This window comes from Maylandia zebra, unplaced genomic scaffold (genome assembly GCF_041146795.1).
Source record: "Maylandia zebra isolate NMK-2024a unplaced genomic scaffold, Mzebra_GT3a scaffold28, whole genome shotgun sequence".
Lineage (NCBI taxonomy): Eukaryota > Metazoa > Chordata > Actinopteri > Cichliformes > Cichlidae > Maylandia > Maylandia zebra.
This window is the reverse complement of record NW_027490058.1, coordinates 129,227-143,259: the sequence shown is the minus strand read 5'-3', so window position 1 is coordinate 143,259 and position 14,033 is coordinate 129,227.

The window sequence follows — 14,033 nt, the reverse complement described above, 5'->3', positions numbered from 1 at the left end:
TTACATTCAAACTCTGTTCTGTACATTCTAATTCCGTTTTTTTCATTCAAACTCTGTTCTGTACATTTCTATTCTGTTGTTTTGATTCAAATTCCATTGTTTTTATTCAAACTCTGTTTTGTACATTCTACTTCAGTTTTTCATTCAAACTCTGTTCTCTATATTCTAATTCTGTTGTTTTCATTCAAAGTCTGTTCTGTACATTCTAATTCCGTTGTTTTCATTCAAATTCCATTGTTTTGATTCAAATTCAGTTCTGTTCATTCTAATTCTGTTGTTTTGATTCAAATTCCATTGTTTTTCCATTGAACTGAATTTGAATCAAAACAATGGAATTTGAATGAAAACAACAGAATTAGAATGAAAACAATGGACTATTAATACATTCTAATTCCGTTGTTGTCATTCAAACTCTGCTCTGTACATTTCAATTCAGTTTTTTTTATTCTAATTCCATTGTTTTCATTCAAACTCTGTTCTGTACATTCTAATTCTGTTTTTTTCATTCAAACTCTGTTCTGTACATTCTAATTCCGTTTTTTTTCATTCAAACTCTGTTCTGTACATTTCTATTCTGTTGTTTTGATTCAAATTCCATTGTTTTTATTCAAACTCTGTTTTGTACATTCTACTTCCGTTTTTCATTCAAACTCTGTTCTGTATATTCTAATTCTGTTGTTTTCATTCAAAGTCTGTTCTGTACATTCTAATTCCGTTGTTTTCATTCAAACTCTGTTCTGTACATTCTAATTCCGTTGTTTTCATTCAAACTCTATTCTGTACATTCTAATTCCGTTGTTTTCATTCAAACTCTGTTCTGTACATTCTAATTCCGTTGTTTTCATTCAAACTCTATTCTGTACATTCAAATTCTGTTGTTTACATTCAAACTCTGTTCTGTACATTCTAATTCCGTTGTTTTCATTCAAAGTCTGTTCTGTACATTCTAATTCCCTTGTTTTCATTCAAACTCTGTTCTGTACATTCTAATTCCGTTGTTTTCATTCAAATTCCATTGTTTTGATTCAAATTCAGTTCTGTTCATTCTAATTCTGTTGTTTTGATTCAAATTCCATTGTTTTTCCATTGAACTGAATTTGAATCAAAACAATGGAATTTGAATGAAATCAATGGACTATTAATACATTCTAATTCCGTTGTTGTCATTCAAACTCTGTTCTGTACATTTCAATTCAGTTTTTTTTATTCTAATTCCATTGTTTTCATTCAAACTCTGTTCTGTACATTCTAATTCCGTTTTTTTCATTCAAACTCTGTTCTGTACATTTCTATTCTGTTGTTTTGATTCAAATTCCATTGTTTTTATTCAAACTCTGTTTTGTACATTCTACTTCAGTTTTTCATTCAAACTCTGTTCTCTATATTCTAATTCTGTTGTTTTCATTCAAAGTCTGTTCTGTACATTCTAATTCCGTTGTTTTCATTCAAATTCCATTGTTTTGATTCAAATTCAGTTCTGTTCATTCTAATTCTGTTGTTTTGATTCAAATTCCATTGTTTTTCCATTGAACTGAATTCGAATGAAAACAATGGAATTTGAATGAAAACAACAGAATTAGAATGAAAACAATGGACTATTAATACATTCTAATTCCGTTGTTGTCATTCAAACTCTGTTCTGTACATTTCAATTCAGTTTTTTTTATTCTAATTCCATTGTTTTCATTCAAACTCTGTTCTGTACATTCTAATTCTGTTTTTTTCATTCAAACTCTGTTCTGTACATTCTAATTCCGTTTTTTTCATTCAAACTCTGTTCTGTACATTTCTATTCTGTTGTTTTGATTCAAATTCCATTGTTTTTATTCAAACTCTGTTTTGTACATTCTACTTCCGTTTTTCATTCAAACTCTGTTCTGTATATTCTAATTCTGTTGTTTTCATTCAAAGTCTGTTCTGTACATTCTAATTCCGTTGTTTTTATTCAAACTCTGTTCTGTACATTCTAATTCCGTTGTTTTCATTCAAACTCTATTCTGTACATTCTAATTCCGTTGTTTTCATTCAAACTCTGTTCTGTACATTCTAATTCCGTTGTTTTCATTCAAACTCTATTCTGTACATTCAAATTCTGTTGTTTACATTCAAACTCTGTTCTGTACATTCTAATTCCGTTTTTTTTCATTCAAACTCTGTTCTGTATGTTCTAATTCCCTTGTTTTCATTCAAACTCTGTTCTGTACATTCTAATTCCGTTGTTTTCATTCAAATTCCATTGTTTTGATTCAAATTCAGTTCTGTTCATTCTAATTCTGTTGTTTTGATTCAAATTCCATTGTTTTTCCATTGAACTGAATTTGAATCAAAACAATGGAATTTGAATGAAATCAATGGACTATTAATACATTCTAATTCCGTTGTTGTCATTCAAACTCTGTTCTGTACATTTCAATTCAGTTTTTTTTATTCTAATTCCATTGTTTTCATTCAAACTCTGTTCTGTACATTCTAATTCCGTTTTTTTCATTCAAACTCTGTTCTGTACATTTCTATTCTGTTGTTTTGATTCAAATTCCATTGTTTTTATTCAAACTCTGTTTTGTACATTCTACTTCAGTTTTTCATTCAAACTCTGTTCTCTATATTCTAATTCTGTTGTTTTCATTCAAAGTCTGTTCTGTACATTCTAATTCCGTTGTTTTCATTCAAATTCCATTGTTTTGATTCAAATTCAGTTCTGTTCATTCTAATTCTGTTGTTTTGATTCAAATTCCATTGTTTTTCCATTGAACTGAATTTGAATCAAAACAATGGAATTTGAATCAAAACAACAGAATTAGAATGAAAACAATGGACTATTAATACATTCTAATTCCGTTGTTGTCATTCAAACTCTGTTCTGTACATTTCAATTCAGTTTTTTTTATTCTAATTCCATTGTTTTCATTCAAACTCTGTTCTGTACATTCTAATTCTGTTTTTTTCATTCAAACTCTGTTCTGTACATTCTAATTCCGTTTTTTTCATTCAAACTCTGTTCTGTACATTTCTATTCTGTTGTTTTGATTCAAATTCCATTGTTTTTATTCAAACTCTGTTTTGTACATTCTACTTCCGTTTTTCATTCAAACTCTGTTCTGTATATTCTAATTCTGTTGTTTTCATTCAAAGTCTGTTCTGTACATTCTAATTCCGTTGTTTTCATTCAAACTCTGTTCTGTACATTCTAATTCCGTTGTTTTCATTCAAACTCTATTCTGTACATTCTAATTCCCTTGTTTTCATTCAAACTCTGTTCTGTACATTTAAATTCTGTTTTTTTTATTCTAATTCCGTTGTTTTCATTCAAACTCTGTTTTGTACATTCTAATTCCATTGTTTTCATTCAAACTCTATTCTGTACATTCTAATTCCGTTGTTTTCATTCAAATTCTGTTCTGTACATTCTAATTCTGTTGTTTTGATTCAAATTCCATTGTTTTTCCATTGAACTGAATTTGAATGAAAACAATGGAATTTGAATGAAAACAACAGAATTAGAATGAAAACAATGGACTATTAATACATTCTAATTCCGTTGTTGTCATTCAAACTCTGTTCTGTACATTTCAATTCAGTTTTTTTTTATTCTAATTCCATTGTTTTCATTCAAACTCTGTTCTGTACATTCTAATTCTGTTTTTTTTCATTCAAACTCTGTTCTGTACAATCTAATTCCGTTTTTTTCATTCAAACTCTGTTCTGTACATTTCTATTCTGTTGTTTTCATTCAAATTCCATTGTTTTTATTCAAACTCTGTTTTGTACATTCTACTTCCGTTTTTCATTCAAACTCTGTTCTGTATATTCTAATTCTGTTGTTTTCATTCAAAGTCTGTTCTGTACATTCTAATTCCGTTGTTTTCATTCAAACTCTGTTCTGTACATTCTAATTCCGTTGTTTTCATTCAAACTCTATTCTGTACATTCTAATTCCGTTGTTTTCATTCAAACTCTGTTCTGTACATTTCAATTCTGTTTTTTTTTTATTCTAATTCCGTTGTTTTCATTCAAACTCTGTTTTGTACATTCTAATTCCGTTTTTTTCATTCAAACTCTGTTCTGTACATTTCTATTCTGTTGTTTTGATTCAAATTCCATTGTTTTTATTCAAACTCTGTTTTGTACATTCTACTTCCGTTTTTCATTCAAACTCTTTTCTGTATATTCTAATTCTGTTGTTTTCATTCAAAGTCTGTTCTGTACATTCTAATTCCGTTGTTTTCATTCAAACTCTGTTCTGTACATTCTAATTCCGTTGTTTTCATTCAAACTCTATTCTGTACATTCAAATTCTGTTGTTTACATTCAAACTCTGTTCTGTACATTCTAATTCCGTTGTTTTCATTCAAACTCTGTTCTGTACATTCTAATTCCGTTGTTTTCATTCAAACTCTGTTCTGTACATTCAAATTCTGTTGTTTTCATTCAAACTCTGTTCTGTACATTCTAATTCCGTTGTTTTCATTCAAACTCTGTTCTGTACATTTCAATTCTGTTTTTTTTTTTATTTTAATTCCGTTGTTTTCATTCAAACTCTGTTTTGTACATTCTAATTCCGTTTTTTTCATTCAAACTCTGTTCTGTACATTTCTATTCTGTTGTTTTGATTCAAATTCCATTGTTTTTATTCAAACTCTGTTTTGTACATTCTACTTCCGTTTTTCATTCAAACTCTGTTCTGTATATTCTAATTCTGTTGTTTTCATTCAAAGTCTGTTCTGTACATTCTAATTCCATTGTTTTCATTCAAACTCTGTTTTGTACATTCTTATTCCGTTTTTTTCATTCAAACTCTGTTCTGTACATTTCTATTCTGTTGTTTTGATTCAAATTCCATTGTTTTTATTCACACTCTGTTTTGTACATTCTACTTCCGTTTTTCATTCAAACTCTTTTCTGTATATTCTAATTCTGTTGTTTTCATTCAAAGTCTGTTCTGTACATTCTAATTCCGTTGTTTTCATTCAAACTCTGTTCTGTATATTCTAATTCCCTTGTTTTATTCAAACTCTGTTCTGTACATTCTAATTCCGTGGTTTTCATTCAAAGTCTGTTCTGTACATTCTAATTCCGTTTTTTTTTCCTTCAAACTCTGTTCTGTATGTTCTAATTCCCTTGTTTTCATTCAAACTCTGTTCTGTACATTCTAATTCCGTTGTTTTCATTCAAATTCCATTGTTTTGATTCAAATTCAGTTCTGTTCATTCTAATTAAGTTGTTTTGATTCAAATTCCATTGATTTTCCATTGAACTGAATTTGAATCAAAACAATGGAATTTGAATGAAAACAACAGAATTAGAATGAAAACAATGGACTATTAATACATTCTAATTCCGTTGTTGTCATTCAAACTCTGTTCTGTACATTTCAATTCAGTTTTTTTTATTCTAATTCCATTGTTTTCATTCAAACTCTGTTCTGTACATTCTAATTCCGTTTTTTTCATTCAAACTCTGTTCTGTACATTTCTATTCTGTTGTTTTGATTCAAATTCCATTGTTTTTATTCAAACTCTGTTTTGTACATTCTACTTCAGTTTTTTATTCAAACTCTGTTCTCTATATTCTAATTCTGTTGTTTTCATTCAAAGTCTGTTCTGTACATTCTAATTCCGTTGTTTTCATTCAAATTCCATTGTTTTGATTCAAATTCAGTACTGTTCATTCTAATTCTGTTGTTTTGATTCAAATTCCATTGTTTTTCCATTGAACTGAATTTGAATCAAAACAATGGAATTTGAATGAAAACAACAGAATTAGAATGAAAACAATGGACTATTAATACATTCTAATTCCGTTGTTGTCATTCAAACTCTGTTCTGTACATTTCAATTCAGTTTTTTTTATTCTAATTCCATTGTTTTCATTCAAACTCTGTTCTGTACATTCTAATTCTGTTTTTTTCATTCAAACTCTGTTCTGTACATTCTAATTCCGTTTTTTTCATTCAAACTCTGTTCTGTACATTTCTATTCTGTTGTTTTGATTCAAATTCCATTGTTTTTATTCAAACTCTGTTTTGTACATTCTACTTCCGTTTTTCATTCAAACTCTGTTCTGTATATTCTAATTCTGTTGTTTTCATTCAAAGTCTGTTCTGTACATTCTAATTCCGTTGTTTTCATTCAAACTCTGTTCTGTACATTCTAATTCCGTTGTTTTCATTCAAACTCTATTCTGTACATTCTAATTCCGTTGTTTTCATTCAAACTCTGTTCTGTACATTCTAATTCCGTTGTTTTCATTCAAACTCTATTCTGTACATTCAAATTCTGTTGTTTACATTCAAACTCTGTTCTGTACATTCTAATTCCGTTTTTTTTCATTCAAACTCTGTTCTGTATGTTCTAATTCCCTTGTTTTCATTCAAACTCTGTTCTGTACATTCTAATTCCGTTGTTTTCATTCAAATTCCATTGTTTTGATTCAAATTCAGTTCTGTTCATTCTAATTCTGTTGTTTTGATTCAAATTCCATTGTTTTTCCATTGAACTGAATTTGAATCAAAACAATGGAATTTGAATGAAATCAATGGACTATTAATACATTCTAATTCCGTTGTTGTCATTCAAACTCTGTTCTGTACATTTCAATTCAGTTTTTTTTATTCTAATTCCATTGTTTTCATTCAAACTCTGTTCTGTACATTCTAATTCCGTTTTTTTCATTCAAACTCTGTTCTGTACATTTCTATTCTGTTGTTTTGATTCAAATTCCATTGTTTTTATTCAAACTCTGTTTTGTACATTCTACTTCAGTTTTTCATTCAAACTCTGTTCTCTATATTCTAATTCTGTTGTTTTCATTCAAAGTCTGTTCTGTACATTCTAATTCCGTTGTTTTCATTCAAATTCCATTGTTTTGATTCAAATTCAGTTCTGTTCATTCTAATTCTGTTGTTTTGATTCAAATTCCATTGTTTTTCCATTGAACTGAATTTGAATCAAAACAATGGAATTTGAATGAAAACAACAGAATTAGAATGAAAACAATGGACTATTAATACATTCTAATTCCGTTGTTGTCATTCAAACTCTGTTCTGTACATTTCAATTCAGTTTTTTTTATTCTAATTCCATTGTTTTCATTCAAACTCTGTTCTGTACATTCTAATTCTGTTTTTTTCATTCAAACTCTGTTCTGTACATTCTAATTCCGTTTTTTTCATTCAAACTCTGTTCTGTACATTTCTATTCTGTTGTTTTGATTCAAATTCCATTGTTTTTATTCAAACTCTGTTTTGTACATTCTACTTCCGTTTTTCATTCAAACTCTGTTCTGTATATTCTAATTCTGTTGTTTTCATTCAAAGTCTGTTCTGTACATTCTAATTCCGTTGTTTTCATTCAAACTCTGTTCTGTACATTCTAATTCCGTTGTTTTCATTCAAACTCTATTCTGTACATTCTAATTCCCTTGTTTTCATTCAAACTCTGTTCTGTACATTTCAATTCTGTTTTTTTTATTCTAATTCCGTTGTTTTCATTCAAACTCTGTTTTGTACATTCTAATTCCATTGTTTTCATTCAAACTCTATTCTGTACATTCTAATTCCGTTGTTTTCATTCAAATTCTGTTCTGTACATTCTAATTCCGTTGTTTTCATTCAAATTCCATTGTTTTGATTCAAATTCAGTTCTGATCATTCTAATTCTGTTGTTTTGATTCAAATTCCATTGTTTTTCCATTGAACTGAATTTGAATGAAAACAATGGAATTTGAATGAAAACAACAGAATTAGAATGAAAACAATGGACTATTAATACATTCTAATTCCGTTGTTGTCATTCAAACTCTGTTCTGTACATTTCAATTCAGTTTTTTTTTATTCTAATTCCATTGTTTTCATTCAAACTCTGTTTTGTACATTCTACTTCCGTTTTTCATTCAAACTCTGTTCTGTATATTCTAATTCTGTTGTTTTCATTCAAAGTCTGTTCTGTACATTCTAATTCCGTTGTTTTCATTCAAACTCTGTTCTGTACATTCTAATTCCGTTGTTTTCATTCAAACTCTATTCTGTACATTCTAATTCCGTTGTTTTCATTCAAACTCTGTTCTGTACATTTCAATTCTGTTTTTTTTTATTCTAATTCCGTTGTTTTCATTCAAACTCTGTTTTGTACATTCTAATTCCGTTTTTTTCATTCAAACTCTGTTCTGTACATTTCTATTCTGTTGTTTTGATTCAAATTCCATTGTTTTTATTCAAACTCTGTTTTGTACATTCTACTTCCGTTTTTCATTCAAACTCTTTTCTGTATATTCTAATTCTGTTGTTTTCATTCAAAGTCTGTTCTGTACATTCTAATTCCGTTGTTTTCATTCAAACTCTGTTCTGTACATTCTAATTCCGTTGTTTTCATTCAAACTCTATTCTGTACATTCAAATTCTGTTGTTTACATTGAAACTCTGTTCTGTACATTCTAATTCCGTTGTTTTCATTCAAACTCTGTTCTGTACATTCTAATTCCGTTGTTTTCATTCAAACTCTGTTCTGTACATTCAAATTCTGTTGTTTTCATTCAAACTCTGTTCTGTACATTCTAATTCCGTTGTTTTCATTCAAACTCTGTTCTGTACATTTCAATTCTGTTTTTTTTTTTATTTTAATTCCGTTGTTTTCATTCAAACTCTGTTTTGTACATTCTAATTCCGTTTTTTTCATTCAAACTCTGTTCTGTACATTTCTATTCTGTTGTTTTGATTCAAATTCCATTGTTTTTATTCAAACTCTGTTTTGTACATTCTACTTCCGTTTTTCATTCAAACTCTGTTCTGTATATTCTAATTCTGTTGTTTTCATTCAAAGTCTGTTCTGTACATTCTAATTCCATTGTTTTCATTCAAACTCTGTTTTGTACATTCTTATTCCGTTTTTTTCATTCAAACTCTGTTCTGTACATTTCTATTCTGTTGTTTTGATTCAAATTCCATTGTTTTTATTCACACTCTGTTTTGTACATTCTACTTCCGTTTTTCATTCAAACTCTTTTCTGTATATTCTAATTCTGTTGTTTTCATTCAAAGTCTGTTCTGTACATTCTAATTCCGTTGTTTTCATTCAAACTCTGTTCTGTATATTCTAATTCCCTTGTTTTATTCAAACTCTGTTCTGTACATTCTAATTCCGTGGTTTTCATTCAAAGTCTGTTCTGTACATTCTAATTCCGTTTTTTTTTCCTTCAAACTCTGTTCTGTATGTTCTAATTCCCTTGTTTTCATTCAAACTCTGTTCTGTACATTCTAATTCCGTTGTTTTCATTCAAATTCCATTGTTTTGATTCAAATTCAGTTCTGTTCATTCTAATTAAGTTGTTTTGATTCAAATTCCATTGATTTTCCATTGAACTGAATTTGAATCAAAACAATGGAATTTGAATGAAAACAACAGAATTAGAATGAAAACAATGGACTATTAATACATTCTAATTCCGTTGTTGTCATTCAAACTCTGTTCTGTACATTTCAATTCAGTTTTTTTTATTCTAATTCCATTGTTTTCATTCAAACTCTGTTCTGTACATTCTAATTCCGTTTTTTTCATTCAAACTCTGTTCTGTACATTTCTATTCTGTTGTTTTGATTCAAATTCCATTGTTTTTATTCAAACTCTGTTTTGTACATTCTACTTCAGTTTTTTATTCAAACTCTGTTCTCTATATTCTAATTCTGTTGTTTTCATTCAAAGTCTGTTCTGTACATTCTAATTCCGTTGTTTTCATTCAAATTCCATTGTTTTGATTCAAATTCAGTACTGTTCATTCTAATTCTGTTGTTTTGATTCAAATTCCATTGTTTTTCCATTGAACTGAATTTGAATCAAAACAATGGAATTTGAATGAAAACAACAGAATTAGAATGAAAACAATGGACTATTAATACATTCTAATTCCGTTGTTGTCATTCAAACTCTGTTCTGTACATTTCAATTCAGTTTTTTTTATTCTAATTCCATTGTTTTCATTCAAACTCTGTTCTGTACATTCTAATTCTGTTTTTTTCATTCAAACTCTGTTCTGTACATTCTAATTCCGTTTTTTTCATTCAAACTCTGTTCTGTACATTTCTATTCTGTTGTTTTGATTCAAATTCCATTGTTTTTATTCAAACTCTGTTTTGTACATTCTACTTCCGTTTTTCATTCAAACTCTGTTCTGTATATTCTAATTCTGTTGTTTTCATTCAAAGTCTGTTCTGTACATTCTAATTCCGTTGTTTTCATTCAAACTCTGTTCTGTACATTCTAATTCCGTTGTTTTCATTCAAACTCTATTCTGTACATTCTAATTCCGTTGTTTTCATTCAAACTCTGTTCTGTACATTCTAATTCCGTTGTTTTCATTCAAACTCTATTCTGTACATTCAAATTCTGTTGTTTACATTCAAACTCTGTTCTGTACATTCTAATTCCGTTTTTTTTCATTCAAACTCTGTTCTGTATGTTCTAATTCCCTTGTTTTCATTCAAACTCTGTTCTGTACATTCTAATTCCGTTGTTTTCATTCAAATTCCATTGTTTTGATTCAAATTCAGTTCTGTTCATTCTAATTCTGTTGTTTTGATTCAAATTCCATTGTTTTTCCATTGAACTGAATTTGAATCAAAACAATGGAATTTGAATGAAATCAATGGACTATTAATACATTCTAATTCCGTTGTTGTCATTCAAACTCTGTTCTGTACATTTCAATTCAGTTTTTTTTATTCTAATTCCATTGTTTTCATTCAAACTCTGTTCTGTACATTCTAATTCCGTTTTTTTCATTCAAACTCTGTTCTGTACATTTCTATTCTGTTGTTTTGATTCAAATTCCATTGTTTTTATTCAAACTCTGTTTTGTACATTCTACTTCAGTTTTTCATTCAAACTCTGTTCTCTATATTCTAATTCTGTTGTTTTCATTCAAAGTCTGTTCTGTACATTCTAATTCCGTTGTTTTCATTCAAATTCCATTGTTTTGATTCAAATTCAGTTCTGTTCATTCTAATTCTGTTGTTTTGATTCAAATTCCATTGTTTTTCCATTGAACTGAATTTGAATCAAAACAATGGAATTTGAATGAAAACAACAGAATTAGAATGAAAACAATGGACTATTAATACATTCTAATTCCGTTGTTGTCATTCAAACTCTGTTCTGTACATTTCAATTCAGTTTTTTTTATTCTAATTCCATTGTTTTCATTCAAACTCTGTTCTGTACATTCTAATTCTGTTTTTTTCATTCAAACTCTGTTCTGTACATTCTAATTCCGTTTTTTTCATTCAAACTCTGTTCTGTACATTTCTATTCTGTTGTTTTGATTCAAATTCCATTGTTTTTATTCAAACTCTGTTTTGTACATTCTACTTCCGTTTTTCATTCAAACTCTGTTCTGTATATTCTAATTCTGTTGTTTTCATTCAAAGTCTGTTCTGTACATTCTAATTCCGTTGTTTTCATTCAAACTCTGTTCTGTACATTCTAATTCCGTTGTTTTCATTCAAACTCTATTCTGTACATTCTAATTCCCTTGTTTTCATTCAAACTCTGTTCTGTACATTTCAATTCTGTTTTTTTTATTCTAATTCCGTTGTTTTCATTCAAACTCTGTTTTGTACATTCTAATTCCATTGTTTTCATTCAAACTCTATTCTGTACATTCTAATTCCGTTGTTTTCATTCAAATTCTGTTCTGTACATTCTAATTCCGTTGTTTTCATTCAAATTCCATTGTTTTGATTCAAATTCAGTTCTGATCATTCTAATTCTGTTGTTTTGATTCAAATTCCATTGTTTTTCCATTGAACTGAATTTGAATGAAAACAATGGAATTTGAATGAAAACAACAGAATTAGAATGAAAACAATGGACTATTAATACATTCTAATTCCGTTGTTGTCATTCAAACTCTGTTCTGTACATTTCAATTCAGTTTTTTTTTATTCTAATTCCATTGTTTTCATTCAAACTCTGTTCTGTACATTCTAATTCTGTTTTTTTCATTCAAACTCTGTTCTGTACAATCTAATTCCGTTTTTTTCATTCAAACTCTGTTCTGTACATTTCTATTCTGTTGTTTTCATTCAAATTCCATTGTTTTTATTCAAACTCTGTTTTGTACATTCTACTTCCGTTTTTCATTCAAACTCTGTTCTGTATATTCTAATTCTGTTGTTTTCATTCAAAGTCTGTTCTGTACATTCTAATTCCGTTGTTTTCATTCAAACTCTGTTCTGTACATTCTAATTCCGTTGTTTTCATTCAAACTCTATTCTGTACATTCTAATTCCGTTGTTTTCATTCAAACTCTGTTCTGTACATTTCAATTCTGTTTTTTTTTATTCTAATTCCGTTGTTTTCATTCAAACTCTGTTTTGTACATTCTAATTCCGTTTTTTTCATTCAAACTCTGTTCTGTACATTTCTATTCTGTTGTTTTGATTCAAATTCCATTGTTTTTATTCAAACTCTGTTTTGTACATTCTACTTCCGTTTTTCATTCAAACTCTTTTCTGTATATTCTAATTCTGTTGTTTTCATTCAAAGTCTGTTCTGTACATTCTAATTCCGTTGTTTTCATTCAAACTCTGTTCTGTACATTCTAATTCCGTTGTTTTCATTCAAACTCTATTCTGTACATTCAAATTCTGTTGTTTACATTGAAACTCTGTTCTGTACATTCTAATTCCGTTGTTTTCATTCAAACTCTGTTCTGTACATTCTAATTCCGTTGTTTTCATTCAAACTCTGTTCTGTACATTCAAATTCTGTTGTTTTCATTCAAACTCTGTTCTGTACATTCTAATTCCGTTGTTTTCATTCAAACTCTGTTCTGTACATTTCAATTCTGTTTTTTTTTATTTTAATTCCGTTGTTTTCATTCAAACTCTGTTTTGTACATTCTAATTCCGTTTTTTTCATTCAAACTCTGTTCTGTACATTTCTATTCTGTTGTTTTGATTCAAATTCCATTGTTTTTATTCAAACTCTGTTTTGTACATTCTACTTCCGTTTTTCATTCAAACTCTGTTCTGTATATTCTAATTCTGTTGTTTTCATTCAAAGTCTGTTCTGTACATTCTAATTCCATTGTTTTCATTCAAACTCTGTTTTGTACATTCTTATTCCGTTTTTTTCATTCAAACTCTGTTCTGTACATTTCTATTCTGTTGTTTTGATTCAAATTCCATTGTTTTTATTCAAACTCTGTTTTGTACATTCTACTTCCGTTTTTCATTCAAACTCTTTTCTGTATATTCTAATTCTGTTGTTTTCATTCAAAGTCTGTTCTGTACATTTCTATTCTGTTGTTTTGATTCAAATTCCGTTGTTTTCATTCAAACTCTATTCTGTACATTCTAATTCCGTTGTTTTCATTCAAACTCTGTTCTGTACATTTCAATTCTGTTTTTTTTTATTCTAATTCCATTGTTTTTATTCAAACTCTGTTCTGTATATTCTAATTCTGTTGTTTTCATTCAAAGTCTGTTCTGTACATTCTAATTCCGTTGTTTTCATTCAAACTCTGTTCTGTACATTTCTATTCTGTTGTTTTGATTCAAATTCCATTGTTTTTATTCAAACTCTGTTCTGTACATTCTAATTCCGTTGTTTTCATTCAAACTCTGTTCTGTACATTCTAATTCCGTTGTTTTCATTCAAACTCTGTTCTGTACATTTCTATTCTGTTGTTTTGATTCAAATTCCATTGTTTTTATTCAAACTCTTTTTTGTACATTCTACTTCCGTTTTTCATTCAAACTCTGTTCTGTATATTCTAATTCTGTTGTTTTCATTCAAAGTCTGTTCTGTACATTCTAATTCCGTTGTTTTCATTCAAACTCTGTTCTGTACATTTCAATTCTGTTTTTTTATTCTAATTCCGTTGTTTTCATTCAAACTCTATTCTGTACATTCAAATTCTGTTGTTTACATTCAAACTCTGTTCTGTACATTCTAATTCCGTTGTTTTCATTCAAATTCTGTTCTGTACATTCTAATTCCGTTGTTTTCATTCAAACTCTATTCTGTACATTCAAATTC